Below are 14964 nucleotides of genomic sequence, written 5' to 3'. Positions count from 1 at the left end.
TAGGAGATTTAAATTTAAATACACAGGTGTAAGAAAACAACTAATGAAAAAAATGAGATTTTAAAAAGAATTACAATCTAAGCATATTCATGAATATAAAGGGTGTCCTATGTTTGTTTATAATATGGATCACATCAATGCAATACCCGGTATGACACTAGTCAAAGAGCGGCTACATGTGGTATTAACGCACTAGTCATCATATCCATATCTACCCTTTCCCGCCCCGTGAAGGTAATTAAAGCGAGGGTTAGTCTCGACCCATATTGCATGCTGTTACCCGTCCCTTCCTATCAGTCCCGGAGGAATTTAGGACTCCTATCCTATAAAGGGGGATTCTAGGCAAACCTTCAAGTTTAAAGGCAAAATACTAGGCGACAAATAAGAACACATAAGACTGCATTTAGGGGGAAAACACAGAAACAGATTGAAGGCTCAGATGTATCTCCACAAGTAATGCACATAGACAGCACGACTCATACATAGGTAAGGTCCACATTTGAACTCAGAATTCTAAAGCATGGTATCCAAGTGATAACAGTAGAACCAAATTTATTACATGACTCAGAAAAGAAGTCTGAATCAGGATTGCCTACTAATTTTAACATATTGACAATTAAACACTAATCACAAAGATGGTTCTGATTTTATTTAAAGTTGATTTCCTAAGGCCTGCCTAGGCGCGGAATACAGATGACTACATGGCTGGTTTTTAACGCGGACTCTTGAATCCTTATAGGCATGATATCTAATGACAAATCAAGACAGTTTTTGAAAGAACTTGTTTTAGAGAACATAAACCATTAATTACACCAGTTTCGAAATAAACTAAAATGCGGACTGGATTGATTTATTTAAATTAAACTAGTTGAGATCTATAGGTAGCATTTCTAGAGTTATTCCCTATAGACATGACATCACCGATTTCAAAAACTTTGCAGGCATGACGACCAATGAAAGAAATCAAGTAACACTTATTATAACAGAAGCTGGATTAAATTATATCCTATAGGTAGGGCATCTATTTGTGAAACTAATTTCGAGACCTATTAAACATGATTTCTAACATCGTAAGGCAAGTATAGTAAAACCCTATAGGAATAATTTCTAACATGGTAAGGCAAGTATAGTAAAACCCTATAGGCATGATTTCTAACATGGTGAGGCAAACATAGTAAAATCCTATAGGCATGATTTCTACCTGCCTTACCCTAGAAACATGTAAATACCCGTCCCTTTCACTAGTTACCCCAATATTCGTTTACAAATTATTACAGACCATCATTAAAATGAATTACATAAGTAGAAATGAAAAACAAGAATTTATACTATAGAGATCCTGATTAGGACTTCCTCCCTGAGTTATGTGATAAATCACCTCAAGTGGCAAGATTATTCCATAGTCTTTGTTACACCCCATGTTTTCGTATGTAAGAGTACGTCATAAGTTAATTAATGTAAGCTCAGAAATGGAATCATCTTTCAAAAGTTTACAAAGTTAGTTCATCATGTTAATGTGGAGGTTACAAATATTTAAGATCATTGATACCAAGTAGCAAGAGAGTTTGAAGGCTTAGAAGCTAAACAAATTGAAGAAAATAAGTTTCGTCGAAAGTCGGCAAGTTGGAATGTTTTACCATGTACTTTTGGGGTGAAACTAGGGTGATTAGCATTATAAGGAGATTATAATATGAGTTATTTTAGTCATATGATAGTTGGTGTTATATTTTGAAGTCAAGCGAGTTGTGGAACAAAAGCTGGAAAAGGCTATCACAAGTTCCATTCATAAATGTGTTGAAACTTAGGTCAAATATAACTGAGCTTTTATCCCAATATACTTGGAATTAGGGGATAATATACCTACCAAATTAAATATATATGAGTCTAGTTTCTAAATCATTAAACCGTTTGTCAATACGATATCGAAGTATAGAGATATTCGCATTTTTGCAAGACTGCATAGATTGGTAGGTGACAAGTAGGTGCATCACCTACTTGCCAAAATGAGAGGACAAAATTAAAAGCCCCAAAGTTGGACAAGAGGGGACTTTTAAGGGAATATATACTAAGTTATTTCACCTATCTTTTAGACCAATAAAACCAAATTGAACCCCTGCAACTCCTCCCCAAAATCCCACACAAACCCTAGGGTATTCCGGGTGTTACAACACGATTCTAGTGTTGAAACGTCCGGACAGCTTGCTAGTTTCTCTTTCTCCTTCTTGTAGCCATATTGAGGAACTTATTTTTGATGAAGAAGGACCAGGTTTAATGGGATATCCTCAGTACAAGGTAAGTTTATGCTTCTCCTTCCATTAGCTATGCGTTTGCAAGTTGTAACTCGATCGTAGAAAATAGACCGAGCTAGTTTCGAAAGAATAGTATGTTGTTTGTTCTTGTGTAATGGTTGGCTGGTTGTGAACTTATTTTAAGTTTAATTCATGGTTGGTTTATTGTATAATAGGTACAATTATGTACTTTTGGTTGTGTTTCTCAATTTGAAAGAAAAGACAAGTCGAAACGTGTTTAAGTAAACTAATAAATTATTGTTGAGTTGATGAACTTTTAGGACTGTTTTGTGGGCTGTTTCGTGTTGGTATTGGGTTGTGTATTTTACTAATATTTTTATGAAGTTGAGAGGAGGAATGGTGTGGAGAAACACCACATAATGGAAAGGTTGTTTGTTGGTCATTCGTCGTAATATTTTCGGATTGTTTGACACGATTATGGTTGTCGTGTTGTGGATGAAGTGATTGGGGTATGTTGGGCTGTTTGTGATTGTTTTGACTAGTGTGAAGTCATATATATAGGGGAGGTGATGTCCGTTTCATTGTAAAATAGGTTGTGGTCGATACATAATAGTTACGACGCTTAAATGATAATGATAGTGTCATTTCTCTTATTGTAGACTAAGGAGTCGTGACATTTGCATAGCTTGAGGTTGGGAAGTACACATACAAGGTATCTTAAGGCACTTTCTTATTTCTTTTGGAATGATCTAAAATGAAATGAGCATAAACGATACGCTATTTCATAATGACTCTACTCCTAGCAACTAAGGTTGTCCATGTTGTTCTTTCCTTATAAAATTATTCTAAACAAGTGTGTATGATCCTTAAATCCTAATAAGGTTCATATTTATGGTAGGGATGTCCATAATGTTCTTAAGTCACTCCAAAAGGTTTAGAATGTGATTCCATGAGTCGAGCATGCATTATATATATGTATCTATTTTACTCTACCGAGCCATGCTATAGTCGGCCGGGTACGACACCTATTGTGCAACCACTGATTAGTTGGTTTTACCGAGCTCCACGTGGTCGGGTACGATTCTACCGAGCCTTATGATGGCCGGGTACATTTTTTTTACCGAGTCCTCTTTGAGGCCGGGTACGATATGATGATTATGATGCCCACAGAGGCGTATGCTTTTTAAAAGTTTATGTATATATATGTATTATGCATTTCATGTCAGTAGCCCCAGAGGCACTCATATATTACAGGTTGTATCTCATCTATCTCTCATTATATTACTGTTCTTGTTTATGCTTCCATGTCTTACATACTCGGTACTTTATTTGTACTGACGTCCCTTTTGCCTGGGGACGCTGCATTTCATGTCCTCAGGTCCCGATAGATAGGTTGATATTCCTCAAAGTAGGTTATCAGCTCAGCGGAAGGTGTTGGTGCACTCCACTTGATCCGGAGTTGCCTATTTGGTCAGTATACTTTGGATATTTATTGATTGGTATGGCGGGGCCCTGTCCCGACCTTTATGATATTAGGTACTCTTAGAGGCTTGTAGACAGATGTCAGGTATATGGATACTTGTATGGCCTTGTCAGCCTATGTTTTGAGTTTACAAATGGTCATGTCGGCCTTATAGTCCCGTATGTCACATATATAAGTTTGTATATCATGTTGGGTCTTCATATGTTGAGTATTACCTTATGTTTTATTCTTGTTATCTCATGACGGGTTTTCTGGCCCATTTACTCATGATAGTATGATAAGAAAGATATGTTACGTTGGCACTCGGTTGAGTAAGGCACCGGGTGCCCGTCGCGGCCTTCGGTTTGGGTCGCGACAAAAGTGGTATTAGAGCAGTTCTGTCCTAGGGAGTCTACAAGCCGTGTCTAGTAGAGTCTTATTTATGGGTGTGTAGTGCACCACACTTATAAGCAGGAGGCTGCAAGGCATTTAGGACTGTCACTCTTTCTTTTTATTCTAGATCGTGTGGTAGAGCTCAGTTGTAAGAACTCAATTTCCTAAACTCTATCTTATTCATAATACGATGATGCTTACATCTAGAAAGACAGTTGGTAAGAGATTGAATGTCACTGTAGAAGAGTTGATCAACGGAACTCGATTTTGCATCATGCTTATGATGCGTAAATGTTAGGTCTTCAACAGATCATGTGTGTACTAAGATGTGTGACCCTCTTGATAAGGAGACCCAAGGCATGAATATCTATCCACCAATATGGTAAAGAGCGACGAGAGAATTAGGAGGTGGATACAAGTTTCAATAAGTGAAAGAAACAACTTGAAAAAAAAGTACGAGGTACCCAACTAATGAAGATTATCAGTATTTGCAATTTAGGCAGAGAAATATAAGCATTTTGAGCTACCTTCAATAGTAACAGAGGTATGTACAATTGGCCACAACCATCTCAGTTATGCCCTATGGAGTTGACAGATATAGTTTAAGAGAAGAAGGGGATAGCAAGATCCAATTGGGGTTAGAGTAACCCAAAAAGGTAGATGGATTATTATCATTAGCTAACATTTCCGAAGGATATTACAAATGTGGTAATAGTTCTCTTTGTAAGACACTCCGATGGTGCAATCTAGAATAGTGCATTTAGATATGAATACTAGAATGTCCAAAAAAATTTAGATTGGCACTGTAATCCTAGAAGGGATAAATATTTACCTTTGTATGGAGTAAGGGTCATTGATAATGTGAAAAGACGCCAAAGATGAAGAGGTAAAACATCTATAGGTAGATCTTCGGAGCATTAACTCTTAATACTCTCCTAAATGGGGGAAGATGGTGTGATATGGTATTAAGTCGGAGTTATTGTTTCAAGTACTATGGGATAATAAAGGAAGAATGTGGCAGAAAGGCGAAAGGAATGAGATTGCATTTATTCAAACCTTACAGATATGTTACGACTCCAGAACATAACGCAAACACGCCACCGGGGAGAGGAAAATAAGGTTCCCACACCAGATGTTATTGATAAATAAGTGCGAATAAACAGTCGATACATAAAGAGCCAGTATGAGTGATAAGTTAAGACAAAGAAAATAACCCAAGAGAGATTATGCGGAATATAGATATGAGAATGGACCAATGTGTAGTTAGTATTGATTAAGGAAGAGCCTTGTTATGGTTAGACAAGAGGTTATAAGCAAATCAATAGATCATGCAAGATAAACGTAGTGAATCCTAATATAGTGAATTCAGTCTCGCAGATATGACGTGATAACCCTTGAGAAATGCTTAGATAGGAGTTGGGGTATTTAACGGTATTGTATAAGTGTTACGGGAATAATGGAGAGTGACATTAAGGACACAATCAAAATCTGAGTTTAGAAGTAACCCTACAAGCACAAGGGCACAGATGTATGTAACTAAGGATGTTTGTAGGCGAGTAAGAATATCGAAAATTCCTTCGTGTATACAGTATAACAATACCACAACTTTACAAGATCTAGAAGGTCTCCTAAGTACTACCACTAAAGACTAGCTCAGAAAATAAGGAAGGGGTCTTCAACCTAAGTATATTAACTTGAAGAAGAATTGGTCTAGTAATAATAGTCTCACTACAACATTGGATGCACTCCATAAGAAAGTGGCGCCTATAGTGGCTAATGAATGGAAAAAAATAATCAAAGGTGATGTTTGAGATCATATGAGGTACAGGAAATTATAGTATTCGTGGGCAATAAGACAAGCCAAGTATTCATACAACAAGTTGCAGAATGACCAGGAAGAGTAATTGCTTACATTTAAAGACAATTGAGAAGGCACAAAAGGAAATCTGTGGTGCTAGCAAGTTAAAGGAAGGATGTGAGTAGTACAATAGATATGTGTAGGTCACAATCTAAAGTATGGCAGAGTGACAAGATTTTAGGTATATGGGAGTAAGGATAAGAAAATGTGAGTTAGAAGCTGATAAGAATAGGTAAGACCTCAGTATTAAGCCCATCAAACAAGAGAGCTGATGGTTTATGTATGTTATAAAAAGCTCAGTATAGCTTGAATTAACATGGATGAGTCTAAGACTAGGAGCAATTAGAAGAGATGAAATGCTGCCCCGATAGTAGAATAAGGGTGTAATTGTGATAGATAAGAGGATGACATTTAGGCCTTTGATTGGTGGAATAATTTAAAGAGAAGGTATGTTATGAATTGCATGGGATTTGAATACCCCCATAAGATGAATCATATTAGGATTCTATGAAATACGGTTATAGAAGTATAGTATCGTCCCTAGGTGGATCGGGCAAGTCACTTTAGATATTCCTCGATAAGACGTGAGCCCTAGTGACAATGTACTACGTAAGAGGTTTCAGGTTGTCAGCGGTAGATTATGGATCAACATTAAGGTGAATCACTAATGGATAGATAAAAGTTGCAAAGTATGAGATGATATTAGACCGTCATTATTAAAATGAATAGTAATGAGGAAGCATTAAAGGACTTAGATTTATACATATAGGACAAGCAGCGAAAGAGTAACCTAGAGCTGGGTGGCAGACCACGGTAATAATAAACCGAAGTAAGAGTTAGGATATAGTATGAACTATCTAGATGTAATAAAACCATAAGCATAGGTAGCCAAGGCTATGAAGCAATGTATAAAAATAGTTGTAAGTTCGACAAAGTACCAAGAGAAGAACTTTAGAACACCTATAGATGCCTATAGGGACATCTTGTCATAGTTCTGTATATATTCACAAAGTGAGACCTAGATATTGGCCAAAAGCTGGAGGAAAAAGGAGAAAAGAGTCGCATAGGCAAACATATAAGTACACGGTTGTACATGATGCATGTCAGAAGGTAACAACAGTTATGAGATTGGAAAAATTCTGACCACAGGTCATGGTATGAGAAAGAGGCCTAAAGGGGGGAATGCCCAGGCCCTTAGATTTATTTATAGAACAGTTTCCTAGATGTCAAGGACAATATTAAAGTACTCGTAAGAGCTACAGGTTATGATACTGATAAGCGCATTAGTCAACATTCGAGGACGAATGTTCCAAAGGGGGGAATGATGTTACACCACATATTTTCGTATGTAAGAGTACGTCATAAGTCAATAAATGTAAGCTCAGAAATGGAATCATCTTTCAAAAGTTTATAAAGTTAGTTAATCATGTTAATGTGGAGGTTGCAAATATTTAATATCATTGATACCAAGTAGCAAGAGAGTTTGAAGGCTTAGAAGCTAAACAAATTGAAGAAAATAAGTTTCGCCGAAAGTCGACAAGTTGGAATGTTTTACCATGTACTTTTGGGGTGAAATTAGGGTGATTAACATTATAAGGAGATTATAATATGAGTTATTTTAGTGATATGATAGTTGGCATTATATTTTGAAGTCAAGCGAGTTGTAGAACAAAAGCTGGAAAAGGTCATCAGAAGTTCCATTCATAAATATGCTGAAAATTAGGTCAAATGTAACTGAGCTTTTATCCCAATATACTTGGAATTAGGGGATGATATACCTACAAAATTAAATATCTATGAGTCTAGTTTCTAAATCATTAAACCGTTTGTCGATACGATATCGGAGTATAGAGATATTCGCATTTTCGCGAGACTGCACAGATTGGTAGGTGACAAGTAGGTGCATCACCTACTTGCCAAAATGAGAGGACAAAATTAAAAGACCCAAAGTCGGACAAGAAGGGACTTTTAAGGGACTATCTACTCAGTTATTTTACCTATCTTTCAGACCAAGAAAACCAAATTGAACCCCTACAACTCCTCCCCAAAAATTCCACACAAACCCTAGGGTATTCCGGGTGTTACGACGCGATTCTACTGCTGAAAAGTCCGGACAGCTTGCTAGTTTCTCTTTCTCCTTCTTGTAGCCATGTTGAGGAACTTATTTTTGATGAAGAAGGACCAGGTTTCATGGGTTATACTAAGTACAAGGTAAGTTTATGCTTCTCCTTCCATTAGCTATGCGTTTGCGAGTTGTAACTCGATCGTAAAAAATAGACCTAGCTAGTTTCGAAAGAATGGTATGTTGTTTGTTCTTGTTTAATGGTTGGCTGGTTGTGAACTTATTTTAAGTTTAATTCATGGCTGGTTTATTGGATAAGAGGTACAATTATGTACTTTTGGTTGTGTTTCTAAATTTGAAAGAAAAGACAAGTTGAAACGTGTTTAAGTAAACTGAAAAATTATTGTTGAGTTGAAGAACTTTTGGGACTGTTTTGTGGGCTGTTTTGTGTTGTATTGTGTTGTATCTTTTACTAATATTTTTAGGAAGATGAGAGGAGGAAGGGTGAGGAGAAACACCACATAATGGCAATGTTGTTTGTTGGTCGTTCATCTTAACATTTTCGGATTGTTTGACACGATTATGGTTGTCGTGTTGTGGATGAAGTGATAGGGTATGTTGGGCTGTTTGTGATTGTTTTGACTAGTGTGAAGTCATATATATAGGGGAGGTATTGTCCGTTTCATTGTAAAATAGGTTGTGGTCGATACATAGTAGTTACGACGCTTAAATGATAACGATAGTGTCATTTCTGTTATTGTAGACTAAGGAGTCAAGACATTTGCATAGCTTGTGGTTGGGCAGTACACATACAAGGTATGTTAAGGCACTTTCTTCTTTCTTTTGGTATGATCTAAAATGAAATGAACATAAACGATACGTTATTTCATAATGACTCTACTCCTAGCAACTAAGGTTGTCCATGTTGTTCTTTCCTTATAAAATTATTCTAAACAAGTGTGTATAATCCTTAAATCCTACTAAGGTTCATATTGATGGTAGGGATGTCCATAATGTTCTTAAGTCACTCCAAAAGGTTTAGAATGTGATTCCATGAGTCGAGCATGCAATATATATATGTATCTATTTTACTCTACCGAGCCGTGCTATAGTCGGCCGGGTACGACACCTATTGTGCAACCACTGATCAGTTGGGATTACCGAGATCCACGTGGCCGGGTATGATTCTACCGAGCCTTATGATGGTCGGGTACGTTTTTTTTACTGAGTCCTCTTTGAGGCCGGGTACGATATGATGATTATGATGCCCACAAAGGCGTATGCTTTTTAAAAGTATATGTATATATATGCATCATGCATTTCATGTCAGTAGCCCCCAGAGGCACTCATATGTTACATGTTGTATCTCCTCTATCTCTCTTTACAATACTGTTCTTGTTTATGCTTCCATGCCTTACATACTCGGTACTTTATTCGTACTGACGTCCCTTTTGCCTGGGGATGCTGCATTTCATGCCCACAGGTCCCGATAGATAGGTTGACATACCTCTAAGTAGGTTATCATCTCAGCGGAAGGTGCTGGTGCACTCCACTTGATCCGGAGTTGCCTATTTGGTCAGTATACTTTGGATATTTATTGATTGGTATGGCGGGGCCCTGTCCCGACTTTTATGATATTAGGTACTCTTAGAGGCTTGTAGACAGATGTCAGGTGTATGGATACTTGTGTGGCCTTGTCAGCCTATGTTTTGAGTTTACAAATGGTCATGTCGGCCTTATAGGCCCGTCTGTCACATATATAAGTCTGTATATCATGTTGGGTCTTCATTTGTTGAGTATTCCCTTATGTTTTATTCTTGTTATCTCATGACGGGTTTTCTGGCGCATTTACTCATGATAGTATGATAAGAAAGATATGTTACGTTGGCACTCGGTTGAGTAAGGCACCGGGTGCCCGTCGCGGCCCTTCGGTTTGGGTCGTGATAGTCTTTCTCATATCCGGGTGTGTCAAAGTTCCCTAAAGACCTCAAGGGATCCCGGGCAGTGCTCACACCCAGATTTCATAGCCAAGACAGAGTAAATGCAGTGTATAAAGGCCAGATTTTATGTGTCCAAGTTCATAGGGAGCTCAAGGGTCCCAAGGCAAGGCTCACACAAAAGGGGCAGAACCTAGTGGTCTAAGAGTATATGTGAGATTGCTTGACATAGATTTCAAAAGAGTTGAGTTGGAAACAGTTTATACAAATTTGTTCGAAATAAGTTTGCAAAACAACAGAAGAGTTGCTTGGGGAAAAACAGTTTTGAAAGGAGAAGGGAATAAGAGCAACAACAACTTGGAACAAACCAGCACACACAGAACAAATTCAAAGAATAGTATTACTTCAACATTCACAAGCAGGGAAGTAACGGGTTGGGGACATAGAGAGCCCAAATAAGAAACACATAACATGGATGAAAAGAGATTCATATAGACCAACAAGTACAAAGAACAGGTAGGAACCGATTGGCCTCCAGAACACAAACGACCATTTCAAAATGTTAACAAGGGAATCATGCTCGAAATTAGAATAGTAATAAGACATAAGGACAGGGTATGGGAGTAGTCATGTTGAGGATAGGGGTCTATTACACATAATTAGTCATGCCACTTAGTGTTAACTAAGCATATTTAAGAGTCTATAATGCTAACATGGCATACTAGTTGAGGGGAATAAATAAGAACTCAAGTAGACATGCTGATTACATTTGAACAAGAGAGGGAAAAACTTAAGCATGCTGAATAAAGCAGTAGACAAGAAGGGCACTTAAACACATGAGCCATTGAGTCAGTGCAGAAAGAGACATGGATTAACAGACATGGAGCACATAGAGTTGAGTTTCAGAATTGAACTAGGAACATACCAGTTAAGGAAGCAAAGTGCAGAAAAGTAAAGCAAGTAGAGTTCCACAGTCTAGCCTTGGCTTTCAGCCGACTAGACAAGCTGTTAGCACAAGTAGCAGAGAAAGAAGAGAGAGTTTGAGTGTGTGTGTGCGTGTATTCTGAACTAATTGTTCGTGTCTAAGAGTCAGAATGAGAGTGCATACATAGCACTTAGGGAGATGAAACATATAAGGTAAAAAATGATCTAGAGTCCATAAATAAAGTAGGTAAATATAATCAACAAGTTAATTAGGGCTAATCCCCATTAATTTTTCACAAACAGATCATGGAAGATCATGTTAATACAAGGAGAATCCATTACCAGCCCTGATTGGGCTTAAATAAGGTAACAAATCATAAATTGACCATAAATTAATGAATCAGTCGGCATAAGGCAAATAACGCTAATTACAAGCCACAAATAAGGAAAGTAAGTAAAACAAAACCCCAAAGAATACTGACTTTAACGGGAAAAATTGACTCAAATCCATAACAGAAATCAACTAAGCAAAAAATCCCAAAGAATACTAGTTTTAACAGGAAAATTGGTTCAAATCCTTAATAGAAATCAATCAGTATGTTGGGTTGACAGAGACAAACAAATAACGGAGGAAAAATTGAAGGAAATCAGTGCAACAAACAGAAACATCTAGGTTTTAAGTATATACATGAGAATCAGTCAAGATAGTAAAGAAACAAAACACTGAAAAGTTAGAAAAACCCTTTTGAAAACACTTAGGGTGAACCCTAATTTCAGAAGAAAGCGAATGGAGTCGAAATAGTTAGTCAGAATAGGAGATCTTCAAGAGAAAGTGATAGATAATACTCGAACCCTTTTAGATCTACAAAGATCTAAATGAATTCGAGTAGTTGTAAGACTAGGGTTTTCAAAAAAACAGCTGACATGAAAGAAACTTGATTAAAAGCCATAGATTCGAGCTGAAAACGGAAGGAAATCAGTACTCACAAATTAGGATGGCCCTATACAGACCTGTAAACAAACCTCGGACGAAGGAACATGTTGAATCTCCTTGAGATTCTTTTAGGGACCCATGTAATCAACAACCAGGAGGTACAGAAGGCCGGTAGTGGCCGGGGAATACTCAGAATCTCAATAGACGAGAGTTTCTCACCGATGATGGTGATTAGGGTTAGGCTTAGGATTTGAGAGCATTTGAGAGGAGAGGGATCAAATGTCGGTGTGATAGATGAGTGAATGAGAGGGTTTGGGGGGGGGGGTTATGTCTAGGTTTAATTAAGGAAAGAGGAATGGGGACCATTGATCTAAATGATCAACGGTCAGGATTTAATGAAGTAGGTGGGTCGGGTTAAGGACTTAGGGATTGGGTTGGGGATTTTGACGGATTGGGCCTGGGGTTTGGGTTGTTTTAATTGGGTTTGGGGCTGGTTATAATTTAAATAAGGGTGGCTAGTTGTTAAATACCCAATTAAAATTACATAAATAATTAGTAAAAATAGCTAATAATTAGATAAAATGAAATTAAAGATAAATAGGTGAAATTAAGGTAATTAACTAATATTAAAAATATAAAATCACTAATTATTGAATTAAAATAGCATAAAATGTACAATTAGGCTATAATTGCAAAATTATTGTAATTATAGCCAAATAATGCCAAATTGGCTAATTTGTGAAATAATTAAATCCTAATAGGATTAAAAATGATATATTGAGTTAAGAAATACTTTGAAATTACTTGTAATGTAATATATGAATAATTATTGGATATAAAATACTAAATAAATTAGAAAAATAAATATGGAAAATTATGGAAAAATATCAATCATTATAAAAAGTGATTTTGAAGGTATTTATGCAAATTTAAAAAATAGTTTGAGGAAAAATTGGGTATCAACAGCTGCCCCTCTTTACCCGGGAAGGATGAAAGAGTTTTTGGGTAAAGAAATAATGGCCAATTTTGACCGAGCAAAACGGTTTGAAGAGGTTTAGGCCGCACCCTAGCTTCTGAGTTGCCTACATATCCCTGGTTTTACAGGAATCAGGCCGTATGTAGTTCAGGATCCAACGACGGAGCATAACGATGAAGCGATTTCGAGAACGGACGCAACATCTAGGGCTGGGTGAGTGGGCGGTTTACGAGGATGGTTAGGTTTAATATGGCTAAGGGAACTGGAGCGGGATCGCTTCTGCTGGGATAGTCGTTGCTTGCTGGATCACCTGTAAATTTAAGCAATACAAGCATATACTGTGCATAAATTTATACGCGATGCAAATTCTCGTTGGACCATGAATGTTGTCTTCGGACGATGAGGATGACGTCCTTAGACCATGATGTCCTGGGCCATGAAGCGTATGATAAAGGATTTGCAGGTCATGAAATGATGTTCTCGGGCTATGAGAATGGTGCATCCGAACCATGATGCCTTTGAATAATGATATGCAAGAGATCGAAAGAGATCTTTAGGCCATGACATGGTGTTCTCGAGCTATGAAGATGGTGCCTCCAAACGATGACACCTTTGGATGGGTTGGCGATATTTTATCCCATGAAGGATGCAGTAGTATGATGCAGGCAAGACAGAGCTTAGTCTTGCGAATTGAAAGGCAGAGCTTAGCCCGTAAGACAAGCGTGATAAATAGTGTTTGGGATAGCACTTAGTTTCGAAGAAAATTGGAGGCAGATATTAGCCTTAGAAGGCAGAACGATAGCCTTATGCAAGAATGCGGATGGAGATAACGTTTAGTCTCGGAAGGCAGAATGGTATCCTTATGCAAGAATGCAGATGCAGATATAGGTAGAGCTTAACCCCGGAAGGCAAAATGGTAGCCTTATGCAAATTGGAAGGCAAAATAGTAGCCTTATGCAATACAAATGCAGATGAAGACATCTTTTAGTCTCGGAAGGCATAATGGTAGCCTTATGCAATGCAGATATAGATGGAGACACCGTTTAGTCTCGGAAGGCAGAATGGTAGCCTTATGCAAAAAATAAAATAACAAATGACAGTAGAGTTTTCTTAGCTGATAGCAGATTGCGGCGTTGTGATTACTGGGAGCATTGTGACATACAGAACATCACTGGTATGTGATGATAACAAATGTTGGCAAGTGCAATGGTTCTGAGAATCGTATTAATGTTTGTCCCATGGACGTACAGTATGTTTAATGATTTCGCAATCCTAGTAACTGCATCCAAAGAAAAATTGTGAGTTTTGTAAGGAGGGGAGGCTAGTTCGTATCACCACTAGCTTTTTGCTTGACTCGTTCAGCTTTGATCTGGTGATATCATCTGTATTATTGGGGTAGCATTGCTAAACAAGCAGTTTCAATAATAAGCATGCATGATTTTGTAAAAGTATGACATAAATTAAAAATAACTTTGAGATGAACCGACGATTGTGACGTAGCTCGGGACATTACATCCTCTCTTGGTACGAAATTTTGAGGGCCCTCCTCAAAATTCTGCCCCAATTTGATGGGTTGACGCTTCTGACTGTTGCTCGTGCAACGATTGGCTTAAATTACTTTGGGATTTTGAGGGTCCTCCTCAAAATTCTGCTCCAGTTTCCAATTGCGGGGGGAAATGAAATTTTTATTGAATTGTGACCGAACTCATAGGGTTGCCTACGTATCCCCTATTAAACGGGAATCAGGTCAGGCGTAGTTCAATTTATATCATATAATGAAAGCATAAAGATTACACATAGTAACGCTTGACTGCATCTGAATTGATCGGCTTTGGCCAAACTTCTCCGTCCATTTCTGCAAGTATGAGGGCTCCTCCTGTCAAAACCTGGTGAACCATGTATGGACCCTGCCAGTTGGGAGAGAACTTCCCTTTGGCTTCATCTTGATGCGGAAAAATTTTCTTTAACACCAGTTGCCTTGGTGTGATGTAACGAACCGACCGGTCGTTTTGAGCTCCGGCACGTCATTCAGCAGTTTGAGGACATAAGTGGCTTCATCTCAGGTATATTTACTTGTGTGTATGGTCAGAATTAAAATTCAGGAAGTTTGGAGTCAAATCTAAATGAAAATTCTCATTTTGAAATCTTAAAATTGAAGAAATGAACTAG

The sequence above is a fragment of the Nicotiana sylvestris genome, chromosome 9 (genome assembly GCF_000393655.2).
Source record: "Nicotiana sylvestris chromosome 9, ASM39365v2, whole genome shotgun sequence".
Classification (NCBI taxonomy): Eukaryota; Viridiplantae; Streptophyta; class Magnoliopsida; order Solanales; family Solanaceae; genus Nicotiana; species Nicotiana sylvestris.
Note: the sequence above shows the minus strand (reverse complement) of the source record.